The sequence below is a fragment of the Ochlerotatus camptorhynchus genome, unplaced genomic scaffold, assembly GCF_037179485.1.
Source record: "Ochlerotatus camptorhynchus isolate MF236.1 unplaced genomic scaffold, CSIRO-AGI_Acam_v1.1 ptg000231l, whole genome shotgun sequence".
Classification (NCBI taxonomy): domain Eukaryota; kingdom Metazoa; phylum Arthropoda; class Insecta; order Diptera; family Culicidae; genus Ochlerotatus; species Ochlerotatus camptorhynchus.
In genome coordinates, this window is record NW_027040721.1 from 999,494 (window position 1) to 1,026,464 (window position 26,971).

Here is a 26,971-nt window from a genome sequence, read left to right on the forward strand (position 1 = left end):
TTTTTGATAGCTGAAATACTACATGCTTTGGCTAGAATAGTATTTATCTGCAAAATACTACCTGTTGTGTATTAACTTATTTGATTTGATAAGGCTCAAACAAGTTAACTTTACAGAGCCGAGGATTCTTGGTCACTATACAATACATCTTAAAACTATTGTCAAAAGGTACAACACAATAAACACTTCGACAGTGAGCATGCATAAGGGCGTAAACGCGATGATCGATTCTCTTCGTCGATTTTCTCTTTTGTTAATAACACGCTAAATTTAACGTTTCTCGGTGCGTTTGCTGATGATTTCGATAGCCAATACAACCTGTTACAACTCTGCATTGGACAAATTCTAGAAAATTGTTTCCCTTAGCTGTAGCAATGCAAAGAGAAAATCGATGAAGAGAATCGATTATCGTGTATACGCCCTTATGCATTCTCACTGTCGAATTTATCTTCCGATATTCAAAAAGCCTCCTCCATCAGAATTGAAGCCATTTCCAGTGGTTTCATTGTATGGCAGTTACGCCAACGGGGGTCAGAGCGCTACCATTGCAGCAATGGACGTAAAACGTGGTCAGCACTCACACACTCATCACTAAACGGTTACTTTCCAAAGTCGACGACGCATCGACCGGAAGAACTGATGATGAAGAACAATGAGGAGGACCACACAATGGTTGCTGCCGAGAAAACAGACGATCGCGTGGCCTGCTTTTGTCGACAGCCGAGTGAACACTGAAAATACTACCTGTTGATGCAATACAAAGTGTATATATTCCCGATTTTGTCAGCCCTTCTCAAATTTTAGGCTGACAAAAACGGGAAACTGACTAAACCGGGATATTTTATTGATCAAAATGATTGCAGAATGAAATTTTTATAGGGTAAGGTGGAGTAATGCGTGCCATGGGATAATATGACCAACTGCGCTTATTTAACTGTTAATATCAATTAGTCTTTGAATAGTACCAGAAAAAATGCTGTTGGTCATTACTACCCCGAGGCGCTTTCCCACCATACCTTTGACTATTATTTGTTTAACTCTTCTAAACCATAAAATAATAAGAATGATTGAATCAATTTTCCCTTGACGATGAAGAAATATGTATCAACTTTTAAAGCTGTGTGTGTTTCTTGAATCTTTGTATATACACCACACATTATGCGTTGACAGGAATTTTCAGCGAAATCTGCGTATTAAATCGCTGGAGCGTTTTACATCATTCTCCCTTGTTTTTCCACTAAGGACACCTATTATGATTGAAAGAGGATTCTTGTAAGACCAATTGTGATTGATAATAGGGCACGTCTTTGTTTTTTGAAAATCACAATAGTATGAGGCGTCTTGTGAATTAATCCACCAATGGTGAAATCTGACACTTTTTACTAATAAAAACTTAACTATAGTGCTCAAATTATGTGATTTAATATATGAATTCTGATGAGATTAAAGGTATCGCATGATGGCCACTTTCCGGGGGTTCCTAAAACATGGCCAGATATGGCCAGTGTAATCTTGGGCAATTCAAATTACTATTATTCAACTAGGTTTTGAATTTGCATTTCATTTGAGGTGTAACATGTCGTTCCGGATGATGTTCCGGTTATATGTCCGTAACGATTTGACGTAGTCAAAAAATACTAAAAAGATTTCCATAGACTCTTAGAACCTGTCATTTGGAGATTGCATTCGGTTCAGTGGATGTCGAGAAACACGACTTAGTTCTCTAAATCCATGTTTTTTGGATGTTGCTCCGTCCATATCTCCACAACCAGTTGACCGATAATATAAATATAAAATATAATAATCATGAACCATGAATCTTTTCATTTGGTGGATGTTGCGTCCAATTCAGTTTAGTGTTTGCCGAGAAACGTGACTTTTTGTACGTTCAGACTACATACTTATAACATGTTATAGCGCTAACTTGATTGTGGTTTCTGTGTTGCCGATTATTTGACAACCGTTATAACATACTCAATCTGGCCAGCGCTTTAGTTCCCTAAATCCGTGTTGTGCCGTCCATATCTCCGGAATCAGTTGACTGTTTCTAAAAATATATAATACCATTAAGCCATTCATTTAGTGGTTTCTGTGTCCAATTTGATTCAGTGGTTGCCGAGAGTCTTAAACGTTGTCCAGACTGGAGAGTTATAACATATTATAACGGTTGTCCAATAATTGCAACACAGAAACCACCATCAAGATAGCGCTATAACATGTTATAAATCTGTAGTCTGAACGTACTATTATGGAACATGCATAGATGATGTAGCATTTTTAAAGGAAGAGGGGGCTCTCAGAAGTTCTAACCAGCCATGTATTAGGTATATTAAAATACGTTACAAGGGGAAGGTGGAGTCCAAAGATGGTAAAAATAAGCTACGTCAGTTACGAATGTTCCCTTAGAAAAAAATGCCGTTACATGCACATACACAGAAGCGAAGAGGAGATCGATATTGCGCCGTGATAACGAATTATATCAAGAATGCGTTCAACAGCGAAGCGCTGCATGTAATGAGGGTCCCTGACTACCTGTGTAGAATGCTTAAGAGTTACTTCCAGAACCGGGTTCTAGTCTACGAGACAGACATGGGGCATAGATCGATTAGAATCACAGGCTCCATCCTTGGTTCAATGCTCTGGAAGGGGATGTACAACGGCGTGCTAACGCTGAAGCTGCCCAAAGGAGTTGAGGTCGTTGGCTTTGCGGACGACGTCATCTTGATGGTAACAGGCGATACGCTGGAAGAGGTGGAAATGGTGGTGACCGACGCAATCGACATGATTGGTAACTGAATGCAAGGAGCGAAGCTGCAGATAGCCCACCACAAAACGGAAATGCTATTGGGTAGTAACTGTATAGCGGTACAGCGGATTTCACCGTCGGCGAGCACACCATTGAGAAATCCAACTTAAACTCCTGCGCATCTGGTGTCAGGGAACAAGGGGGGCCGACTAATTCCATCGACAAAAAACCATTAAATATGGCGATTGCTCGGTGTATCACCAGATGAAAAACGATTTAATTTGCTGATTTATACACCGACTGAAATTAATAACAAGTGTCGGTGGACGAATAGGGTGATTTGGACAATGTTTGTGTATTTGGAAGATATTTTCGAAACAAAGCCCTTTTAAAATTCCGCTTTACATACCATTATTAGAAGAACTACTTTTATGCTTAGATCATGTTTTTACTTCCAGTGTTTTGGTCGCAATTTCAAAAATGTATTCACATGTCAGGATTTGGCAATAGCCTCGAAGCGTGTGTTGAAATACCTGGGAGTGATGATCGAAGATGCCTGCAAGAAGGCTTCGAACTCTGGTCCTAGCAATAGCAAGGGGCGTCTTCTAGCCAGTGTGTCGTCATCGATACTGAGGTATGGAGGGCCAGGGTTGCAGCGCTGGGAACGAAGCAGAACCAAAGACAACTGAGCAGCTGGAACGTACTCATAGCACGCGAGTCATGAGTGCGTACAGAACCATCTCATCGCAAGCAGTATGCGTTATCGCCGGAATGATCTCTATCGGCATCAGCCTGATGGAGGACAGTAAATGCTACAGGCGGAAAAAAGCCGGAAGAGTACGGAAAGTGGTGAGAGCGGAGTCGTTGGATAAGTGGCAATATGAGTGGAACGCGGCGGAGAACGGTAGATGGACACATACATAGAATAAAACCGCTCGACCTGGGAGACCAGAAAACACGGAGAAATCAACTTCCACCAAACGCAGGTCCTATTTGGCCATGGCTGCCTCAAGAAATACCTGCATCGGTTCGGACACGCAACGTCACCCCTCTGTCCGGAGTGTGGCAACATGGCACACGAAGGCGAAGACATGAAATCAAGAAGACTGGCAACTCTGCCGGTACTTAAGCGACAGATACAGTAGCGCTGCGCTCGAGCAAAGGTAAAAGTAACACGTAGAGGAATAAGCAATTACGCAAACCATTATTCTGAGATTGTAATCTTTGCTCTCCAATTCATTTGAAGCATTTACCTTTTCGCGTCAGATGACGCGATTCGGCCGGTCTTATAGCAGTCATATAAGAAAATGGTAGAATTGCCAGTCTTCTTGATATGGTGTCTTCAATTTAGGTGAGGTTTGGCCATTTTCCCGCGGGCACCCGAAACATATCCAGATTTGACCAATGACCAATGATCTTGGGCTGTTAATATAGCTACCATTGAACTAAGTTTTGATAATTGATAATTATGATAAGTTTGGTGAATGTAAGCCACTGGACTCCTCCCTAGAGGTACCCGGAATGTGTCCGGATGTGGCCATTGTGATCCTGGGCACTCGATATGATAAACATTGTACTTGGATTGAGAACTGATTTGAGGTGATGCATGATGGGGTTTGGTCTAATTCGAAAAATGGACACTTCCCTGGGGGTACCCGGAACATGTACGAGTGTGGTCAACGGAGCCCTAAGCACTTCATTTAACTACCTTTGAACTAGGTTTTGAACTCTTATGTTATTTGGGGTGTCACATGATAGGTTTTGGATCAAGTTAAGTCACTCCGCACAGCGTGCCAAAAACAATCTTGAACTCACCTGGACACAGTGATCGGTACTGTTTGGTTCCCATGGTTGAAATATTCTTGATCTTTTAAGTTACTGGCAACACTGAACTTTTCTTTCGTGTGCATGTTTCAAAATTTGTTATTGATGTTGCCACAATACAATCCAACTTTTACAAACCACAACCTTGAATCTCCACCAAGTCCCACCATGGTTCTCCAAAATCGAATTGGATTCCTCAAAACACAATCAGCGCACATCATAATGCCTGTTCGCAGAAGTAGGTACATGAACAAATTGAGGTCATCACTTGCATACCAACACCCCTCAATCAATCCCAACATTACCGGAAAAAATGCTCATCCAAGATAGTTTATCTCTCTAACCCTCGACAAAGTTCTCATACCTTCCGTCCACGTTTCCTCCTATCTGGGCTCTGTCCGTTCATTAGATTATTAGAAGACAAAGAACAACTGACAGCGGAGTTTGAGTTTTGGCCGGGAAGTCGATAGCCAACCAAAAACTATACCACCCTACCTCGCCTCTGACTGGAACTGCTCGAAAACATACCATAAACGGTGGCGGCTGCAACTACTACTGCTGATACACCAACCATTCCATCGTACCTACTCCCGGGTCATCTCAGGTTTCAAAAACAAAACAAAAACACGAGTTGCCAAAATACCGGGTTGCCAAACAAGACATTATTCACAAGCAAACAAAAGTAAGTTCAATGACTTCTTGTCACTGCCGAAACACTGAGATAAAAGTTGGCACAAGGTAAGTGTGTAGAGTGACCACCCACTGTGGTTCAAGTCAGAAATTGTTCACTACCTTGATGGTTCCCGGAACATGTACGAATGTGATCAATATGGCCACCGTTCATCTTAGTTTCAAATTATCATGTGTTTTGAGGTGTTGTATGATATGTGTGGCCCAATGTAGATCACTTCTAGTTTTAAGACTGGTATTCAACGAAATATGATCTGACCATATCTCTGGAAGCAGTTGACCGATTTCAAAAATATTCTGTGGATCCATGGTACCTATTCGTTTGGTGGTTGTTGCGTCTAATTTAATTCTGTGGTTACCGAGAAACGCGACTCTTAACGCGACACATACACACACACACACACACACACACACACACACACACACACACACACACACACACACACACACACACACACACACACACACACACACACACACACACACACACACACACACACACACACACACGCACACACACACACACACACACACACACACACACACACACACACACACACACACACACACACACACACACACACACACACACACACACACACACACACACACACACACACACACACACACACACACATACAGACATTTTCCTATCTTGGCGAGCTGAGTCGAATGGTATGTATACCCTTCGTTTGTAAGAAAGTTTGAACATACTGAGAGGTAAGCACATATCATCGGTAATAGACGGATGTGTGATAAAATTTGCGAAACAATCTAAGGGCACCGGTGGGATTCGAACCCACAATTCCCATTCAGTACACGAGTGCATTGCCAATTATACAACGGTGGACCTATATGGTCTATGGACGTATTTGGCTAATGACATTTGAGTTTCGAGCCCGTGTCCTACCCTAGTCTTTCTGCGCAAGCGTTCTCTAGTACACAAACATCGTCTATTATCGAAGGTATGTGCTTGTACCGTCAGTCGATGTGAACAAACACAGCTCATTTTTGTTGTGCATCCTTACATGCTGAAGTATTTCCAGTACAGTATGAAATGCAACAGTTGAGCTGCCGGCATCACCTCCGACCACCGGCCCGTAGTGATGAGTATCATCAATTACTTTTTGATTTACGGTTTAGCGACTTGCAGTCAATTTAATTGTTTGTAAGAAAGCTTGAACATACTGAGAGGTCGACTGATATTGAGTGGTTGCGGTACAAGCACATTCTTCGATAATAGACAATTGTTGTGTATTAGAGAACGCTTGCGGAGAAAAACTAGGGTGGGAAACGGATTCGAAACTCAAATATTATTAGCCAAATATATCCATAGAGCACATAGGTCCACCGTTGTATAATTGGCAATGTACTCGTGTACTGAATGGGAATTGTGGGTTCGAATCCCACCGGTGCCCTTAGATTTTTTCGTAAATTTTCTCACATACACGTCTCTTACCGATGATATGTGCTTAACTCTCAGTATGTTCAAACTTTCTTACAAACAATTAAATTGACTGCAAGTCGCTAAGCCATAAATCAAAAATTATATACCCTTCTTTGTAAGAAGGGTAAAAATGGGAAACAAATAAAATGAAAGGAAACACCATCCAGCTACCTCTATGATATTTGCACCAGCTCTCAGTCGGATTAACAGCAAAGGTCAGACCCAGCTCGTTTGTTTTGTTTGAGTAGGACTACTTTCACCCAAACCCACCCTTTAAAAGCAAGTAAGTGGCTGATTAGACAAATTTAACAATCTCTATCGAAGCGAAAAATAAATGCCTGCTGGCTTGTTTAAATTTGTATGAACAAATTCCACGAAATGCTTTTCTATTGATTTCGAGTTATGACGCATAATTTAAAGGCACGTGCCTTATAATACAGACACTGGATACATGAAAGTTGATAAATTTCTGAAAATAATTACATCGCCGGTGCAACGAAATATCCCGGAGGTTTGGCAAAGTGGTGAAGAGCAGATAATCAAACATGTATTTATCATGACAAAATGACATACGACATACGAGCCTAATAATAATGGGTGATCAGCAACGGCAAGCAGTAAATATAAAATTGGTTGCACACGACCAATTAAACCAACGCAAATCTGAGTTTTGTTCGAAAAATCGAATTCGCAAAACCGTAGGTTACACAAAGACTGAGTAAAACTTTGCTTGATTTTGCAGGAAAATCTTTTTCTATTAGTATACTGCTAGACTGAGTAAAATTTTCAACGATTTTCCTCATATTTGAGCAGGTTTGTGGAAAAGCGAGGAAAATTTTACTCAGTCTACTGAGTCAATCTCATAGACCTTGAAGTTTGTCTGCAACAAACATAAGTGATAGCATAGCTTGATCTGAATAGTGGAATTACGTTGAAGAGTGATAAAGAGTTTCGGTACCAATGTTGGATTATTTTTTTTTTTTTGAGCCGAAGCTGAAGTTCAGGATTGTACCTATTTTTATGCAAGGTAAAGTATAGAGTAGTTCCACGCCAAAAAATGAATCTATCAGGCACAACCTCCGATTTGTATGAAACTTTGCATAATTGTTTGTGCTGGACAATTATTCACATTTGTACTAAAATCTGGTCATTCGTAACACGAAAACGACACTTCTAATAGAAATGTAATCTGATACAAATTTGTAGGAACATATAGAGCAGCACTGTTCAACGTGTGGCCCGTGGGCTGTACGTGGTCTCTGGATCTCAGCAATGATCTCATTTTAGCTCAATTTATATGTTATCTCTTCTACCGATACCTTGTCGTTCTTGTCCAGCGATGTATCTCCTGCCACCGCACCAGCGTACTTACTGCAACCGATGTGCTCTTCATCCTGTTTTATTTGCCTTTTCCGTCTGTTTCCGGCCATTCCACTTAGGGTCGGAATTTATTCGCTGCATCTCCATCCTGCACAAGATATGTTCATAAGTGTTCTTGATCCCATCGTTGAAAATGTGCCCCTTCCAATTGAGGAAAAGAAGCGATAATGGAGGTCCAAATAAACACCTCGCACTTCTGTGAGTATGTCAAGGCCTAGCTCAGCAGGAAACTTCTCGTGGATGACAGCCTGAACCTCTTCTTATTTCCCCAAAACCAACGCTAACTCGCAATCCGGGACCTGGATTTTTGTCTTCTGATTTTCCGACAAGTGGTTCAGCAACTGGCTGGCAATTTTAATGTAGCCCATTCGAAATGTAAAAAATATGCCAATTATAATGTTTTGAAAAAGATGTTGAACTTTCCAATACTTTCAATACAACCAGCATCCCCAACAGCTTAAGGGTAATGTAAAAGGTGCAAAATTGACACTTACCATATGGAACAATCATACCAATTGAAATGAATGCCTGGTCAAGGATTATTCTTGCATACACTGAAAATATATTTTCGTTATTTATCTGAAAACCTTTTCGTAAGAATGATAAAACAAATTTTTCATGAATGGTACGAAGCATTCGTTTTTCCTGTCATCTGGCACAATGCTAATATTATGTCTTATTCGTATAATATAAAAATTCAACTTCGTACTATAAAGCTAACAACTGCTCTTCTTGTCTCCTAAAGTACTGATTGTGATTGTGATGGGATACTTTTTTTTTTAATATTGTCGACCTGGCCAATACATGCAAGCAACAGAAAAAGCAAACGAAATCGAATTACCGTTCTATGAGTACTTCTTATTTGCCTTTAGCCTTGCATGATTGCACAGATAGAGCGAAGGATAAAGCTCAAATCTTAGTAACGCAAGGTTTATGATTCGAGTCCGGTCTGAAGCCTTTTTTTTTATTTTTTATGTCATGTTTATTCCTTCCAGTTATTCTTACGCATCCTCACTAGCACACTCCACATTTTTCGGTCTTCACAACTAACACTTGTGGCCCGCTGGTTGGGTGTAGCGATAGCGAGTGTGTCAGTTCTAACGAAACTAGCTTCATACAATGTACAAATTAATTTCGGCAGCGGCGTGGGAAACTATTTTAAACAAAAGGACTACACTACGGATAACTGTTCACTAAAGATGCTATGGATTCGGATGCTATTGCACGAAATTGGCCAATGAAGTACCTCAATCTAATATGGAATGGTCGAAATGAATAAACCTGTAAAGCTACCAAGCAAATCCTGACGAAACAAAAGAATAGCGACTGGAATTGCACAGGCTTTGCTCCCGTGAAAAATATGGACCGGTGCCTTGATGATCGACATTGACATTGACACGCAAAAGGACTCAATACTGACGATGGAAGCGCAACTTAAAATGTAAACCTACATCTACTGTGTACAACAAGCAAGACGGACGACTGAAAAAAATCAACCGACACCAAACAAAAAGATTTATGTTACAAAAATGGATATGTACAATTCTGGTGTCAACTAGAAACTACAACTAACCCTAGAAGTAAGTGCTAATATAGAATTAATGTAGGATAACTAGCAAACTAATATTCAAAATCATTCAGGTTAGGTAGGTGTTATTTACTGCGTATGTGGTTCTCTTCTCTATGTTGCGTTGAGATACTGTTATTTCATTCATTAATTCCTAAATATATACGAGCCCATTCATAAAGTTCGTCACCAGTAGATATTTGTTTTTGTGGGGCGGCTCAACTCTTTGCTTGAGGAGTACTTTCTGAATGGCTGGTTATGTTTTTGTGCTAGGTCGAAGCCGCTTTGTCCACTCATTGAGAATTCATAGCTTGACGAGGACTCATCTCGATAAACGAGGAATTGATAAAATTGCTGCAAAATACTTGATTGTGGTGCATTTAAGATGCCTAGTTACCGTTTAAAAAGGTGTCATAGCTGAACAAACTGCATCCACTCAACACGTTTCCAAGAAGTGAGATTGATGCCATAAATATTTTTTCGAGTATCGATAGGATACATTGTTACCTCGAAGAGGCTGCATAGCTTAAACACTCAAGTAAATTAGGAGGCGGGCAACTTGAGCTTTTTTAGGTATCGACAATTAAATACCCCGAGCCTTTTGCCCACTTCGTCCTCTAAATCATAACAGTGATCTCCTACTACTCTTTTTACAACCGCAGGGACGTACTTAGGGGCCAATTTCGCGCAATATCCTTTTCCCTTGTCTGAGAGTTCTGCATTTTTCTTCAAAACTTTTTCTCCCACGGTAAATTTTGGACAATCCATATTGGCTCTCAGATTGTAATATCTGGAATGCTTTTCAAAGGCTTTTTTAATGTTTTCTCTAATTTCTGAAAACAGTTTCTCTCTATCCGGGTTACGTACTACTTGGTCTCCATCCGCTGTGTCTCTCAAATGCCGATACTCTCTGCCATCTGAGACCATGTTCCGCCCGAACATGATAAAATAAGGTGTGTATCGGGTAGCTTCGTGGACTGAATTTCTTATGGCGTTGGCAATGGTTTGAATATTGTTCGCCCACTCCTTGTGGTTGTTCTTAATAGTCGCCCGAATGGCTGTTGTAAGGACACGGTTAACTCTTTCTGCGTCGTTTATTTGAGGATGATAATTGGGAGTGCGCAAATGAGTAACATTGTAGCGCTTTAGCAGCTCCTGAAAGGATTTCTCCAAGAATTGAGTCCCATTGTCCGTAAGAACTACTTCTGGGACGCCAAATAATTGGAACACCATGTTCTCTACGAAAGGTACTAAAGACTCCGCTGTTGCCTGTCTAAATGGTTGGATGAGCACATATTTGCTAAAAACGTCCGTGATTACGAGCAGACACGTATTTCTGCTCTTCCCTGATACAGGAAGCGGTCCAACGTAGTCCATGGTAATGAATTTCCAAGGGTAGTCAGCAATCTTCTTCTGTGCTACCAACGGTGCAGTTGTATTGACATTTGTTGCCTTGCTCATTTGGCACACCATGCAGTCTCGGCAGTACAATTTTAATTGTGTACTCATTCGTGGCCACAAATATTTTTCCCTAATCGACGACAGTGTCTTTTCGAAACCCAAGTGCGCTTTCCCATGAATGCTCTTGATAATTTCCTCTCGTTCCGTTTTCGATGCGTATCGTTTCCATGAAAATCGGGTGTCTTCCACTTTCCCTTGCTGTTTCACCAATTTGTAGATTTGGTTGTCTATCACTCGAAAATCTGCGTAATTCTGTGGGTCTCGATTGATTTGGTTCCTCAGGTCTTCGTGATCCGGGTCTATTGCAAGGGAAGATATCATATCTAGTGATCGCGACAAACAATCTGGTGTGATATTCTGTTTCCCTTTCCGATACTCTAATTCCACATCGTACGATTGGATTTTTAGGGCCCATATTAATAGCTTAGAATTCCCAGATTCGATTTCCATCGTAAATAGCCAGAGTAGGCTTCTCGCGTCCGTGATCACTTTAAATCTCGTGCCCTCCACAAAATGACAGAAGTGCTCTATTGCGAGTAACAGTCCAAGACATTCTTTTTCGACACTGGCGTATCTGCGCTGTGCACTAGTCAGCTTTTTACTGAAATATGCGACTATTTTTGACTCTCCTTCGACCTTCTGAATCAGTGCATTATCAGATGCATCTGATTCAATAATAAAAGGTTGAGTGAAATCGGGATTCACCTGTATAGGTGCAGACACCAATGCCGATTTCAAGTTTTGAAACGCTTCTTCTGCTGCCTTGGTTCAAATAAACTTCTTCTGCCCCTTCCTCAAAAGATCCGAGATTGGAGCGACGATCTTGCTGTAGTTCTGAATGAACTTTTGGTAAAATCCGGCTAGGCCCAAGAGTCGTCGAATATCTTTTATAGTTTTTGGCGTTGTGTAATTCAGGATCGGTTCAATTCTCGCGTTGTCGATTGCCACTCCCTTTTCAGTTAACACGTATCCTACGTAGTTGACCTGTCTTTGGCAAAATTTAGATTTGTCTAAAGAAATTGTAAGGTTAGCCCTTTTTAGACGTTCTGCTACCGTTTTTAACAACTTAAAATGTTCTGACAACGTTTTTGTCGCCACCACGATGTCGTCTAAATAAACAAACACGTGAGGCTCCAAATCAAAGCCTATAGCTTTGTCCATTAGTCTGCACATCGTAAAGGGTGCATTTGTCAGACCAAATGGGCAAACTTTGAAACGGTAGAGTCCTTTGGCTGTCCTGAATGCGGTGTAATCCTGGGATTCTGTTTTCAAAGGAATCTGGAAATATGCATCCTTAAGATCAATCACCGAGAAAAACCTCGCGCTTTCCAGACGATGAAAGATTCCCCTCATATCCCGCATAGGATACGAATCTTTCTTAGTGAGAGCGTTTATTCTATGGGAATCTAAACACACTCTCAGTTTCCCGTTCGCTTTGCGAACCGGAACTAGAGGGTTTGCCCATTCGCTAGAGCATTCCTCGATAGCGTCCAATTCTTTATATCGCTCTATCTCACGAGATGGAGGCTTGGATTGCAGGAGAACATCGATAAACCGGTTGTCTCCGAGGTTTTGCTTCCTCTCTGAGTGTGATCTCATGCTCTATTATCGTCGTGCGGCCCAAACGACCATCCGACGTGCACGGAAATAGTTTGACCACATTCGCCAATTCTCGTCTCTCATCTTCTGTCAAATTGTGTTCCATTTCGATAGTATCGGGGGTGCTTTTTGACGGCTCTGGAAGATCTATTCCCGGGATGTCCAGCGATTCGTCTGGAGCTGGTTTCTCCAAAGCTGGCAGTGTCTCTATGGGCTGGATATAAAAATGAAACAGTTCGGTTTGAAGTTCTTCCGATGCACTTATTTCTGTTATTATTCACGCCGTTACAAATAACGTATAAATTCGTAGAAAAAACGAGCGATTTCGTTTTATAAACGAAATTTTATTTTCAGTGTGACCTTCCGGGAAACGATGCGTGTTGGGTCAATTGTATTTCAACCGATATGTTCCTACACTCACTGACCAGAGGATGGGTGTTTTCCCCACCTACCAGCATGATAGCATGAGTCCCAGTTGAAATGAAATAACGCTTAGTTATATGTTGTTCCCTGTTTGTCAATACAATGTCAGCCGCTTCCACTCGGCTTTAGGTTGGATTTGCGTGCCTGTCGTTGATTTTATCGATTGACGAGAGTGATAATAAAAACGCACTTAGATGTTTTGTGACACGAACACCGCCTTACTTCAAGGGGATCATGGAAGCTTCCTCGGGCGCATATGGTCCATGGAATTCGTAATGGAACCCAGTATTGTATTGGTTGTTGCGAAAGCCGTAATGGTTAAATAATGGAATTAAGTTACCTTCGTCAGATAAGATAAGAATTTGATAGTTTATCTATGATGCGTTTATTCAGCGTGAGTTCATGATGCTATGTGTGATCGAACACACCCTTATGAATTAAGAAACATTTAGTAAGATTCAAAATATTTTATATTCTGTTCAATAGTTTTCCATTATACACAATAACGGCCTCTTTTTCGCTGTGCATGGAAAATTAGCTCGTGTTTCCTCGCCCACACCCTCTCCAAGATGTCAATAATTCTTGAATAAATGCAAATCAATCATGATAACGTGAATCGAACCCATGCAAATTTTGGAGCAACAATACGATTCACCGAATTACGATAGCTTTCGTCTATGTAAATTTCAACGAATACATAACGGTGCTCATACCAAGTGGGAGGTAACATCATCTATTCTATGAAAACATTTCACCCACATTGGCGTCCGTAAGTTGATAACGAAAAGGTCTCATCTGCCGATATTATAAAATAACCGAATAGCTGAGGTCTATTAATGTATTTATTATCGAACCAAAGTGGCGCGTCGATATCCTATGATGCTTGAACCGCTCGGTATGATTACTTTCACATTTATTATTGAGTAATAACTTTCAAAAACGAACTTTTGCATCCAAACTTTTCCAACAAAGATAAAACAAATATCGTCCACCACAAATCGATCAACCATTTCCCCCCTATAAAGCTCAGTAAAGCAGAAATTCCTCAACTAAATCATCCAACACGTTCCGTTCTTTTCGTCCTTTTGCCTTTTCCCAAATCACCGCAAGCATCTTGATATGATGGTTCTTTCCTCAAAGCCAGACGGAAGCAAATTTACACCGTCACCGTCGTCGTTGGACAGTCACATGCACTCTTCCGCACTGTGAGTGTAGAACTGATAGCCGGAAAACCACATTATCCTAAAACTGACGGTGAATCGATGCCTAAGACATGAGAATTGGAAGTGAATATGGCAGGCCAAATAGGATAAATCTGTCACTAAATATAGGCAGCTAGCAGCTAGGGATCGAGCATACGTATGTACATTCTGGTTTATGTCTAAAGTACACAAAGGAAGGAAAGAAGAAAAATATGTTCGAGAAAGCTCTAGACAAGTCAGCTTCGACGATAAGGCGGACAAGACGTGGCAAATTTATGAAATGTTCACAAAAAGATGTCACGCAAGAAAGACAGTCCAAAACGTTGGGGGAAATGCTGTAAAATGCGCCGATACGGTAATACGCGTCACCATGCTATTTCGCAATAGAAGACATCTTGATCAACTTTTTATTGTATCAACAGGTAGTATTTTGCACTTCTCAATTTAAAATTCACCATTTTCGCTCCCAAAAAAAAATAAATACAAAAATAAAAGTTTATTCCATTGCTCTTCGATGCAAAATTTGTTCAATGAATTGATAGAGTTTTCAAAGGCAATCAACTTGCTGCATTACCAGCCTCTTGATCTGCGAAAAAACAGAATGTTTTTCGATCAGAAATAAGCGTTTTTAATGCATTTAGACTTCTCTGACGTTTGTAAATTACACAAGTATTAGTGCAGAACTTTGGGTAAATTCAAAGGTTTTCTTGCACTAAATAATCCTTATAATTTTCCCCAAGTTCTGCACTTATACTTGTGCATTTCACAAATCTCAGAGAAGTCTATAGTTCTGAGCAGAGGGTGGGGCAGTAAATAATAATATTGATTAATAGTAACTGTAGATTTGATGGTTTTCACCCAATTACATTAGATGAACTTAAAAATACTCGTAAAAATATTTGCTTTTCATTAGAAAAAACGGCTGGAGTAGATAATGTAAATGTTAGAGTTATTCAAGATTGCTTTCATGTCATTCGACACACTCTGCGGGACCTTATTAATCAATCATTGCAATCTGGGCACGTGCCGCATATTTGGAAAGAATCTTTAGTTGTTCATATACAAAAAGTTGCTGGGACGATTAAAGCCGAATAGTTTCGTCCCATCAACATGTTGCACACATTAGAGAAAATTTTAGAACTTGTTGTAAAAGGCCAGCTGTTATAATATTTAAGAAGTAACTGTTTGTTGATACCGGAACAATCGGGATACCGGGAAGATGCCAGTAAAATACAGCTATAGAAATCAATCATCTCTCCTCATCTTGACTTTTGCCCTTCCATTTTATTTCTGGCCAATGCAACACAAATATCGAGATTACAGCGCTTGCAGAATAAAATAATGCGTTTGATTTTAAGATGTAATAGATTCACTTCCTAAACTTTTATGCTGGACGCTTTGCAATGGCTGTCAGTGAAGCAAAGAATTTAACTATGGTGTTCATTTTTAAAGTAGTTAACGGATTGCTGTCTCGATATTTGTGTGATCGGATTGAAAGAGGAAGTGATTTTCATAGATATAACACTAAAAACGCGGATGAAGTAAGAACACCACATCTTTTGAATAATGCTTCACAAAATTCATTATTTTTCAAAGGTATAAATGTTTTCAATTCGATGCCTACACTAATAAAAATTCAATGATTAATTTTATGTGTCCCACACATGAATTTTTGCAATGTGATAAACAAATGATATATATGTGTCGGACACATAGTTTTTATGTGTACACATAAAATTCATGTGTAGCCACACATAATATTCATTTGACTCATAAATTTGGATTTTGTTTATGTGTAGACACATGAAAATCATGTGGAATTTTACATGGATGTTCGCCAATAAAAATGTGTCGAATTTTATGAGTGTAGACTCATCAAGCGTGTAACTACACTTACAAAAGCTTTGAATTAGTAAAGAATTGGCTAGAAGTCGTTTCCTTGGATATAGTCCTGGCACTGCGGAGGCTTATACGTGTAAATCCCAGGTCACGTGTAAATGGAAGTATTTTCGAGGACTATACTTGGACTCTTGATAACTAGTTACACCTTTGAATGTTTTTGGTTGATGCCTATAGCATATTTAACAGGGCATTTATATCTGTAATTGTAACCAGCTCGATTTTGTTTGCAAACCTGGTTAAAATGTTTATATTTAATTATCTTAAAGATAACTCGTCCAGCTCAAACCTTTGTGGGAGGTGGGACCATCATCATCATCATTTAAAAATAAACATCAGTGACGTTCAACGCACGTACACTAGCGGGAGCATCGTAAAGTTATTTATTATTTTCCTTGGGCAAACCTAGAAAATATATGAAATTAAATCTGTCAAAATGAGTTTGACAGCGATTTGTTACATATTTTCCTCGGATTTTCACTAACACGCTCTCACATATAGCACCAATACAACCGGACGTGAAAATCTCAATAGGCTCCGTGTGGTTTGATAACTCATAAACAACCTTTGACTTTATAAGTTACGTAAAACAGGAGTTATTGAAAATGGAAACCTTATAAAGGTATTTTAAATGCAGCTGAAATAAATACGTACGGTTAGCATGTATACATCCTACATAGCATCAAGCATAAAGCATAACACCTACGTGGTGGTACATTTTACCCTCGCGAGTGGCGCATATTACTCAGTATGTTCAAAAATAAATTTAGAGAAGATTTTTTGAAAAATAATTTGCTCTGAGATAAGTGGATATTTTCATATGATGTTTACTGTATCATCAAGAAGGTTCATCAGACTAATGAATGCACTGAAATAGAATGTAAATGTTTCATCAGTAGTGAAAATCGATGATTTCCTTAGGGGGCACGTATAACCCCGAATTCCCCTACACGAGGGGTAAAATTATTCAACGCAGTCTTCTCGTTCTCTGTGTGTGCATGTGCGAAGCTTGAGGCAGGCATTTGGCGAAAGGGGACAATATCAAAGGGATTTTTTTTTCGAGTGCTGTTCATGGAATTGACTTAGGTTCCTATACATTTTCGTTTACCTTGATCGTCTCAAGTATTGTGTATTGTAGATAAAATTTATAAGTATGTCGCTGATGAATTGACTTCCTACGCGACTGGTAGCATTGAAAAAGAGCTGTCAAAGTACCAACAATAACAGCAACAATAATCTTATAGTCATGATTTCCGTAAAAGGGTCGGATGTCGAAAACCAGACTTCCGAACTACAATTTAGTGCTGGTGACACAATATTTTTGGTTAGATACATGGAAGGCATGCTTTTGAAGAATATTGACAGAGCGATTGTGTTATCAGTACCTATGACACGTGTGACTGGTTTATTGCTTTACTGTCCTAGACGCGCAAATTGCTAGAATCAACGAAAAGTTCACATGTTCAAATACGTAGGAACCAATTGAAACGAGATTTTAAAGATAAACTTGTGTTTAAGACTTTTCATTTTCATTTTCATTTTCATTTTGCAGCGTTTGGTGGGGCAATGGGAGCCCAAGTCAATCCAAAGCAGAGGATAAAAGAAGGGTAATGGCTGAATAGTCTATGCGGACCACTTGAACGCCATGGGAAAAGGAAGGGATTGAAGAGGTCGGTTATTGGGGGGTTTTGAGGAAATGACACATAGTAGGGTAGAGAACTACTTCGGCCTAATCGCCCGTTTTGGGCCTATCGAGCCGAAAACTTCAAATAAATCCATTATTTCAAAGTTAACAAGTCAATTATGCGTTTGGCACGATACTTTACTTAATAAGCTACCGAACGAAGTCAATGAGAACGCGTGATATGAAGGTTCGCACGCATTATTTCCAAAAACAAAAGAAGCGCTCCGACCGAAACAATTTTTATCTTCATCCGATAGGCCGAAGTAAATTCATTGGCCTTTCAATGGCGTTTCAATGCGCTAGGCCGAGTTTAGAATCCGTAGGCCGAGTTTGGCGTCAAGAAGCAGTGTTAGACTTTTGACAATATATCAACGATTGGTTTCTCTTTATCCAATCTTATGGTACATACGGAAAGGTAAATAAATTTGGAAGCCATCAGTAATAATAACATTCAGTTTGGTGCTAAACTACACTAGATAAAGAAGGACTAAGTGCAGGTTGTGCTTAATAGGCCGAAAATGGGGTAGTTAACCCTACTAGATTTGTTTTGCAAAATGTAAAGAAACCGAAAATCCATCTCCCACTGATTCATCCTTTCACATATATACCAAATTGATATTTTAAAGCAACCATCAAAATAAACAGACAATATATGAAAAGGCTACATAGTTGCCTCCCTAAGCAGACCCCCCGCATCGTAACTATTTTGTTAATCTACTTAATGTTATTAGGCTGTCTAAATTTTCTTATTTAAGTTCGTTTGATGATTATGATATCTCATTAGTCTAATTTAATAAATAGTTGAAATCTCTAATTTACCTAATCAATCATAACTCATGCTTTATTAACCTAAACTGCTATGTAATCTAAAATTTAACGTGTTTCAAGTAATTTTGACTTTGATCTATATTTATTATATCTTAGATCGACCCAGGTGACACCTTCAAGTGACTAAAATGCTTCATTTTGAAATTAGTTTCCTAGCTGATTTTTAAATTATATAAGGTATATGCTCCAACTAAACTCACACGTTTCCACTATGTCGTCCCACAAAATTACGTATGGATGTGTCACAATAGATGCACACCACAGTGGAAATCCCGAGCCATAGTTCAAACACTTATCCCAAACCAAAATGAAGCATATATAAGTTTATTTATAATACCATGGTGGTGTTTAATATTGTTCCCTGAGTAATGCTTCAATGAAAACAACAATGAAAGCTTGTCACGCCAATAGAAGGAGCACCGTTGGGCACTTCTGAAATATTTCAATAGTATAATAATTCCCTTGCAAACCCAAATAAATCTATCTGCGTAAGAATAAATAAAATAAGAGTGATTTGCGGCAAAACCCGCCAGTATCGCACTGAACGTCTGTGCCTATACGTAAGCGTACTACAACGCGGCTTTCAAATAAAGGAGTAACAAGTGTGATACTATCACTTCAGGCTAGAACTTTGGTTCATCAGAGAGGGGAAGCTCAGTAATCCTCATCGCATGCTCATGACGCTATTCTGTCACGGCATGAGCCAACGATGCCGGACCTAAATCAACCGTCTCCAACGCTCCACTATGAAGCATAAGATTAGGCCCGCCCACCAACGTCCAGGTTAAAAACTAGCTAAGAGGAGGGAGATAAACTTGTGTTTAAGACTTTGGAATAAAACATGCTGTTGAATAGAATACATCCAAACGTCAAGAAATCTGGCTTCGTGAAAGAGTTTAAGCTCTATACATTTAAAATACCAATAATGAAGGACTAAATGAGCCATTTCCAACTTATGGTAAAAAATAGGGATCAAGATCGTTGCATTCATTGCTTGGTTTTTTAGATATTCTTACTCATGTCCGCTGTCTAAGTAAGCTTGCAGTATATAATGACTTCCACGCAGTTAACATGATCAGTCACATTCATCGCAGAACCAAAACAATATAATTCAAAGAATGTATGCTATGGAAAAGTTTCTCTTTTCAGTAGCTGTTACATTACAACAAATTGATTAAATATAAAGGGAAAACTTAACAATAAAGAACTCCTCTTTCGTTAGTTGAACCTTCAGGATGGTAAGTTGCTCCTGGAGAAGTGTAATCTGTTGTTCGACTTTTTATTCGCTGGAAAAAGCTGTGTGCCAGTCAAAACTAACCACAACGTTGGGCCATGAACACACCCTTGATGTAATATTTGGTGCTTCGTAAATAAATTATAGTTTAAGAAACCGCACATGTACAGGATTGGTGGACAAACATCGCAGGGTTTGAAAATAATTGACGGTTCTCATGCATTTCCAGCTCTTCGACGTATTGTGTATAATATTCTGATAATGCCTCACTCCTCAGCAACTGTAGAGCGGATTGTTTCCCAAGTAATAATTTTAGTTTTATGAGGGTTCTGTAGACCATGATTCAGACTTATAGAATGCTTTAAAACCTCGATAAATCTTGCAATGTTACTTGGGTTCCCAATATATCAACAATCAAACAAAACATCGAAATCGTATTAGCAACGATACAATCAACGGAATCCTGCATCCTAAAAATTTGATCAATCGGTGGGGTGGCAGTTCAAACTGGTACTTATCTGAGAGTATACAGTCGAAGTTTTGCAAGACAATGTATAAACATAACCGAAATGAGAACTAACTCGTCATTTGTTATTTAAACCTTTGTTACAATATTTGAAAAGGGAAAATTCTGTCAATTGGCAAGGAGGTAAAATCCAAAATTTGACGATTTTTTCGCTATTCGGCCTGGAACTGCTCAATAACGTAAATCATCACCTCTCAAGCGAGCTTTTTCAAGCAAACCAAATTGAATTTGGACACTACATTTTATTTAAAAAGCTACTATTTATCTTTTAAAAAGTTACTTTAAGAATGAACAGATGTGGCATGACGTGGTAATAGAAGAAGTTGAAAAAGTCATCCGGAATCAATTTTCATGTCGTGTGAACCCTATTAGGGTTTTTGATTTAATTTCCGTCCTACTAAGGACATCCCGCCCTTTACCACGCTTTTTGGAAAGGGTTTGAACAAAACATGGAATGTTTTCATCAAAAATAACTTCTAAATTTATCCACCTTTCCATACGTACCGTTGGATTTGATAAAGAGTCAAACAATGTTGAGATATTATTAAAAATCTAACACTGCTTCTTGCTTCTAAATTCGTCCTACGCGTTTCAATTCCGTCCAAACGCATTGAAACGCCATTAGATTTTCTTCGTCCTACGGATAAACGAAGAAAAAGGGGATGCGCTAGGAGCGCTTCTTTTGTTTTGAGAACAATGAGCGTAAATATGCATACAATGCGCTCTAATAGGATTTATGTTGTAGCTAATGAACTAACGCATCGGAACAAACGTATTATTGTTTTGTGCATTGTGAAATCATTGATATTATTGATGATTTCTGCTCGATAGAACGGAAATGGGCGATTACGACGAAGTAGCGCTCTTCCCTATCCACTGAAACCATTGAAACCATGAGCCATTCTCACGCACAGAATAACGAAACATCACTGTAGAAAACACTCCTCCGAAAACAAATGTCACTTACCTTAGGTTCAAAGAAGTCGTGCTTGATATGCTCCAAAAATAGTAAAAGACATGGAAGCTAACGTGCGTGCTTTGATAGAACTCCAGGCTACGATGCTATTTATTCTCCTCTTTCAAGGTGACTTGTAACATTCTGGGTGCTACCAGTTTTCTTCTATTCTACTGCTATTTTGGTCGCTTTGAGAATACGCTGATTGCTGTGGAGACTTTGGGGGGTGGTACGATTCACCAGATGGCTACTAGTAATAATTTATGAAGCTTTAAAAATGTATCCGTCGTTTTTTCTTCTTTACACTAGTAATAATGTGATGATAATGCTACTTTAGGCTTTCTAACGGCTACACACAAAAACACTACAATGTTTGATATTTGGGTAAGAATATCCACTACGCTTGGAATATATTGTTTATCAAATTCTAACTTGTTAATAACTTTATCAAAATTTTCTTGGTGCACACTTATATATGAAGGTGTAAAGTAGATAGAAAATACATTCAAACACTTGAACTTGTCGGTATCATCAGATTTTCACTACACTTTGTTTACACAGACAAATGACCTTGTTGATGTCTGCTTGTTATAAAACGGGTTAACTCATTAATCCAGCACTAATTAATCAACTCACTATGTGGCATATCGATTCACTCTTCTTCTGCGCCTCAAGAAACTGGGCCCTTCTTCTGTAATCTCCAATAATATTTCACTATTTTTAGCCTTTCGTGTATTCCAACATTTCTCTTCGTCTGGTTGCCGGCAGGAGGGCAGCTATTCCTTGCCAACTGCTGCTTAAATTACGTTGTTTGATTGGTGGATTGAAACGTGTTGGAAGGCTATTGGCGGGATTGAGGAGACGAATCCAATTGCAACTGTGCACCGGGCGAAGAAGTGTTGTTACGTACTTCTAGTACTTTCAACTTGACTGTCGCCGTTATTGTAGTTACAGCAGTTTGAAAAGTAACAGGCGAAGGAAATCCTTTTAATTATTCATAAATGTAATGCCTTATTAAAAATTCAATCCACTACACCTTTAAGCACAAGGTACGCTCCAACTTGCACCGAATCGATGAACACCCGTATGTCGGCTAGACAGGCCAGGACTAACGGAGTCTATTCCGGAAAGGCAGAGAATGACAGTTGTAGTAACAGCAGAAAGTTTCGATGCTCGCTTACGTACAAAGCGGAAACTTGATCGATAATTTTTAATGAATTTATGTTTCCATGAGCTGGAGGTTGACACTTTTTGAAACACACATAGAAAGAGAAAATTTTGGCTTTTTTGCGATTCAACACGGATTCACTAGTTTGCCTTTAGTTGTAGAATGAAGCTCGCTGTTTGCTTCAATTAGATTCCACCATCTGCACAAACACAAAAACTTTCCTTATCTTCTGGCCAGCGCTCATACGTTTACTCTGCTCCACAAAAGCGCAAACAAATCTCGCTTTTCGCACCACTGACTGCCGTACCACCCACCGGGACGTAATCAGCAGCATATATTCCAATGACGGCTCATATCTCACCGCAGCAGCTAATGCATTCTTGCCGCTTCCCAAAACAAACCGACACCACTCAGGTGAAGATTCAGCAATAACCTTGAACTAACACCTTCACCGACCGCCGAAGGAAATTTGCACCACGTTTTTGCAAAACTCGGTCAAAACACACAGTCGCGGACCTGTTATTTGTGTTATGTTTTGCGTTTCAGCACCTACAGCTTGGAAAAGTGAAACCGCTTCACTCGAATCACGAACTACTAACTTTTGATAGAGATCTTAAACACGCACCGATTCTAACCCGCACACTATGAAGCACACAGAGAACACCGCTTTAGCAAAGTCACTCCAACGGAAACTGAAAATAAACTGAGGACTTACTGCCGAAGTCAAGTCCTCATCAGTTCACTCTCATGCTTTTCCGCCGTTTGGGACAACGCAAACTCGGACGTGCGCTCGTTCGTCGATCCGTTGTCGGCCCGAATTTTCACGAGCCTTTGTTGATACACGAAAATCTGGTTGTAATTTGTGATGGAAGGCAACGAAGAAGGTATGAACTGTACCATATGGTTTGTGTGAAATCTACCGGTTATGGCTTGGAGATACTGAGCGGGTGGACAATGTCTGGTCGGCTGGAAGTTGGAGTGTAAAAGCGAAGAAAATTTTGTGGCGCGAAAGCAGCGCGTGCAGTTGATGTCGAGAGAAATTGTAGAGATTCATGAATGCCGCTCTCTCACCTCTGCCGGAATGCATTTTACGCGAAAGGGATGTAGTAAGTGGGTGGTATTGACAACGTTGCATACATGCATGTTACCAAGGGCGTACCCAGGTTTTTTAAATAGGAGTAGAAAAACTTCTTTTGTGATGTTTAGGTGCTGGGCATCCAATATGGCCACCACTAATGGTGGTAAGCTCCAACCGGTATTATCCTCGGATTATGTCCGGCTGCTAAGATGTCGACATCAGATTTAATCAACACGACTCTAAGCAAACATTATGCAGATCATGCAAACAGGGACGGGATTAAAAGTTAATCCGAGTTGGACCTTACCACCATAAGAAAGCATTTGTAAAGCATGGCAAGACAGTATCGGCTATGATGAAAGGGTTCCTCGAATTAGTCACCCGAAAGTTTAATACATGTGAATCACATGTATTAAACTTTTGGGTGACTTCTGAAATTTAAAATTGTGAATTGCGTTCAAATCAACATGATGAAGTGTTCAAAATGTATCATTATGATGAAAGGAGATGGAAGTTAGAAAGCCGATTCAAAAATATACTTTTTCATGTATCTACATTACACATGGGGTAGGATAGAAAAAAAAGTGAGCGCTCAACTCATGGCAGAACAAACGCGTATTTTCTTCCATTTCGTGGAAGTGGATCACAAACTAGTTACTAGTGCAAACTGCGTTTTCTTTTTTTTCGTATTCCGCTCATCGTTGAGCCGTTTTTCGTGTTGCAGTTTCCGAATAGATTTTTCAAATTAGCCGAAGAAACCCGGCCTTGCTAAAGTGTACATCCCGGCGGCGCCGACTGGGATTAAACCCAATCAATTTTTGCAGATGAGCAGTTTGGATTTCGCCATGGGCATTCAACTACTCATCAACTCTTAGAGGCTGTTCATTAACTACGTAGACAGTTTTTTTTGGGATTATTGACCCCCCCCCCCTGCGTAGACAATTGTTAATACATTTTTTTAAAATTTGTATGGGCCGTGGATAATTGCCAGACCCCCCACCCCCTCTAAACTGTCTACGTAGTTTATGAACAGCCCCTTAAGAGTTAGCAATTTAATTCGTTTAAACAATTCTGAAGGCTGCTCAACTGGAGTTGCTCTTCTACACCCAACCGGTGGATGTAAGATTCGCTTACAATTATGTGGGATTCATCATCAGAGGATGTAAGTGGAGACCGCATGAACCGAGGATGCGATATACCTAGCTGCGGTCCAATGCAAGAAAATTGGAGACCGAAAAATGTAGAGTGTATTAGTGAGGTAAATTTATTGTGTCGAAAAAAAAATAGGAATTTGGTTACCGACTGGACTCGAACCACGAACGTTGCGATTATCAGACCTGTGCTTTTTCCACTGCTCTCTCCATGCTCCTGAATATGGATAGCCTAAAAGCAAACATGAAGCGCTCATTTTCTCGCATGCTCGACTTCGTATGCTTTTTCTGCTGGAGAGATTCGAGACAAGTGTGTGCGTCGTTCTACAATGTTCTACAATGTGCGTCGTTCTACAAGCTTACTGGTATAGTCGAAAGCGTAGATAGAACACGAAATGAAAAAGACAAAAAACCATTACGGAACTAACATTCATTGTAATAGAGGCATTCGAGGCTAGTGTGTGCGTCGTTCTACAATGTTCTACAACGTGCGTCGTTCTACAATCTTACTGGTATAGTCGAAAAATCCACGCTAACATGAAATAAAAAAAGTCAAAAAACCATTACATCGCTTGCATGGTCAATTCCTAACATTCGTTGCGATGTTCATGAACAGAGGATGATAGGAAACGGAACTAACATTTATTGTAATAGATTTTTGGTTTGCGTGTAGATATAGTAAAAGCATTCGACAGTGTTTGGCATGAAGGTTTGATTGCTAAATTGTAACGGTTTAATTTTCCACTCTATATTATGAAATTAGTTCAAAATTATGCAACTGACAGAACTCTGCAGGTAAATTATAAAATTTCCAAATCTGAACGACTACCTCTTAGAGCAGGTGTGCCTCAGGGTAGCATTCTTGGGCCTGTATTGTATAACATTATTAAAGTTGGACCTCCCTGATTTGCCTCAGGGACGAAGCTTTATTCGCTGATGACACAGGCATTTCCACTAAAGGAAGAAGTCTTCGTGTGATTTGCAGCAGACTGCAGAAAAGTTCAAATATTTTCTCTTATTTACAAAAATGGAAGATTTCTCCCAACGCTTCCAAAACTCAACTTATAATATTTCCACATAAACCTATCCACGATCCCACGTTCTACAAATCTCGATTACTTTTTCGAAAGGACGTATAAGCTTCTGTAAACAACGCATTTGATCGTCGGTTTGGCATAATTGATAGCTCGCCCACGCATACTGACACCAGTATATCAGGTAGGGCAAAACTTTCATGCATAGTGGTAGTGTTAGCATGCGTGGGTGAGCTACCAGTTACGCCAAATCGACGATCAAATGCGTTGTTTACAAAAGCTGATACGTCCCTTAGAAAAAAGTAATCGGGAAATACTTGTACTACCTGTTAACGCCGAAATCATGGATTTATTTGTTGTTTTCTGCATGAGAGTTATAACATGTTATAACGGTTGTCAAATAATTACCCAAGTAACCATTCTGCAATCATTTGGCATCCACTCTGATTTATGATGGTTTTATAATGGCAATGAATAATCTATTTAGTTTAAATACAGCATTTCTCAGTGTAAAACGTTCCTGCTTAGTAGTTCACCTTTTCGGTGTTTTAAAAACTTTTTACAGTCTGGCAAGAAGTCAAAAACTGACTTTTTTTAAATTAAATTTAAAGTAGTTCTCAATCCCACCATAAAACTGTTCTAAAATCATAAACTTCATTAGCAATTTTTTATTATGTCTTGATAAAATACTCTATAAGCAATCATAAAACCATTCGGTTTTAAATCACAGTAAAATGCATATATTGTTGCCTCTTAGGCTTTTAAAAGTGTATCACAAAATCTCCTCTGTTTAAAAATTGAACTTTAAGGATGGATCCTCATAGTGAATAAAAACCAAATTTATGACAAGGATATCTCGAAGGATAAACGAAGTTGGAGGAAAAATTCAAGCGATGCTAACAACCGAAGGGAAGTCGATTTCAGTAAAATTTAGTTCTTTAGAAGAACCAGCACGTCCGGCGGAACGGTTACCATCAACGGCTGAGCATCTGGTGGAGAAGAGTGAAGTGAGCGTTATCCTCAAATTCATAAAACAGTCTGAAAACAGACCAGCCTTCTCCAGATCTTGCGAATA

At 39.5% G+C, this 26,971-nt stretch overlaps 1 protein-coding gene across 4 annotated transcripts in view; it reads right to left on the reverse strand.

The window, feature by feature from the left end:
- The window catches only part of SK (small conductance calcium-activated potassium channel), a 685,909-nt gene extending 662,600 nt beyond the window's left edge, over positions 1 to 23,309 (reverse strand). For all 4 annotated transcript variants that reach the window (XM_065225563.1, XM_065225561.1, XM_065225562.1 and 1 more), the window contains exon 1: positions 21,478 to 23,309. The gene's annotated coding sequence lies outside the window, so the exon portion shown is untranslated. The remainder of the gene's footprint in view (positions 1 to 21,477) is intronic.
- Between the last annotated feature and the right edge of the window lie 3,662 nt (positions 23,310 to 26,971).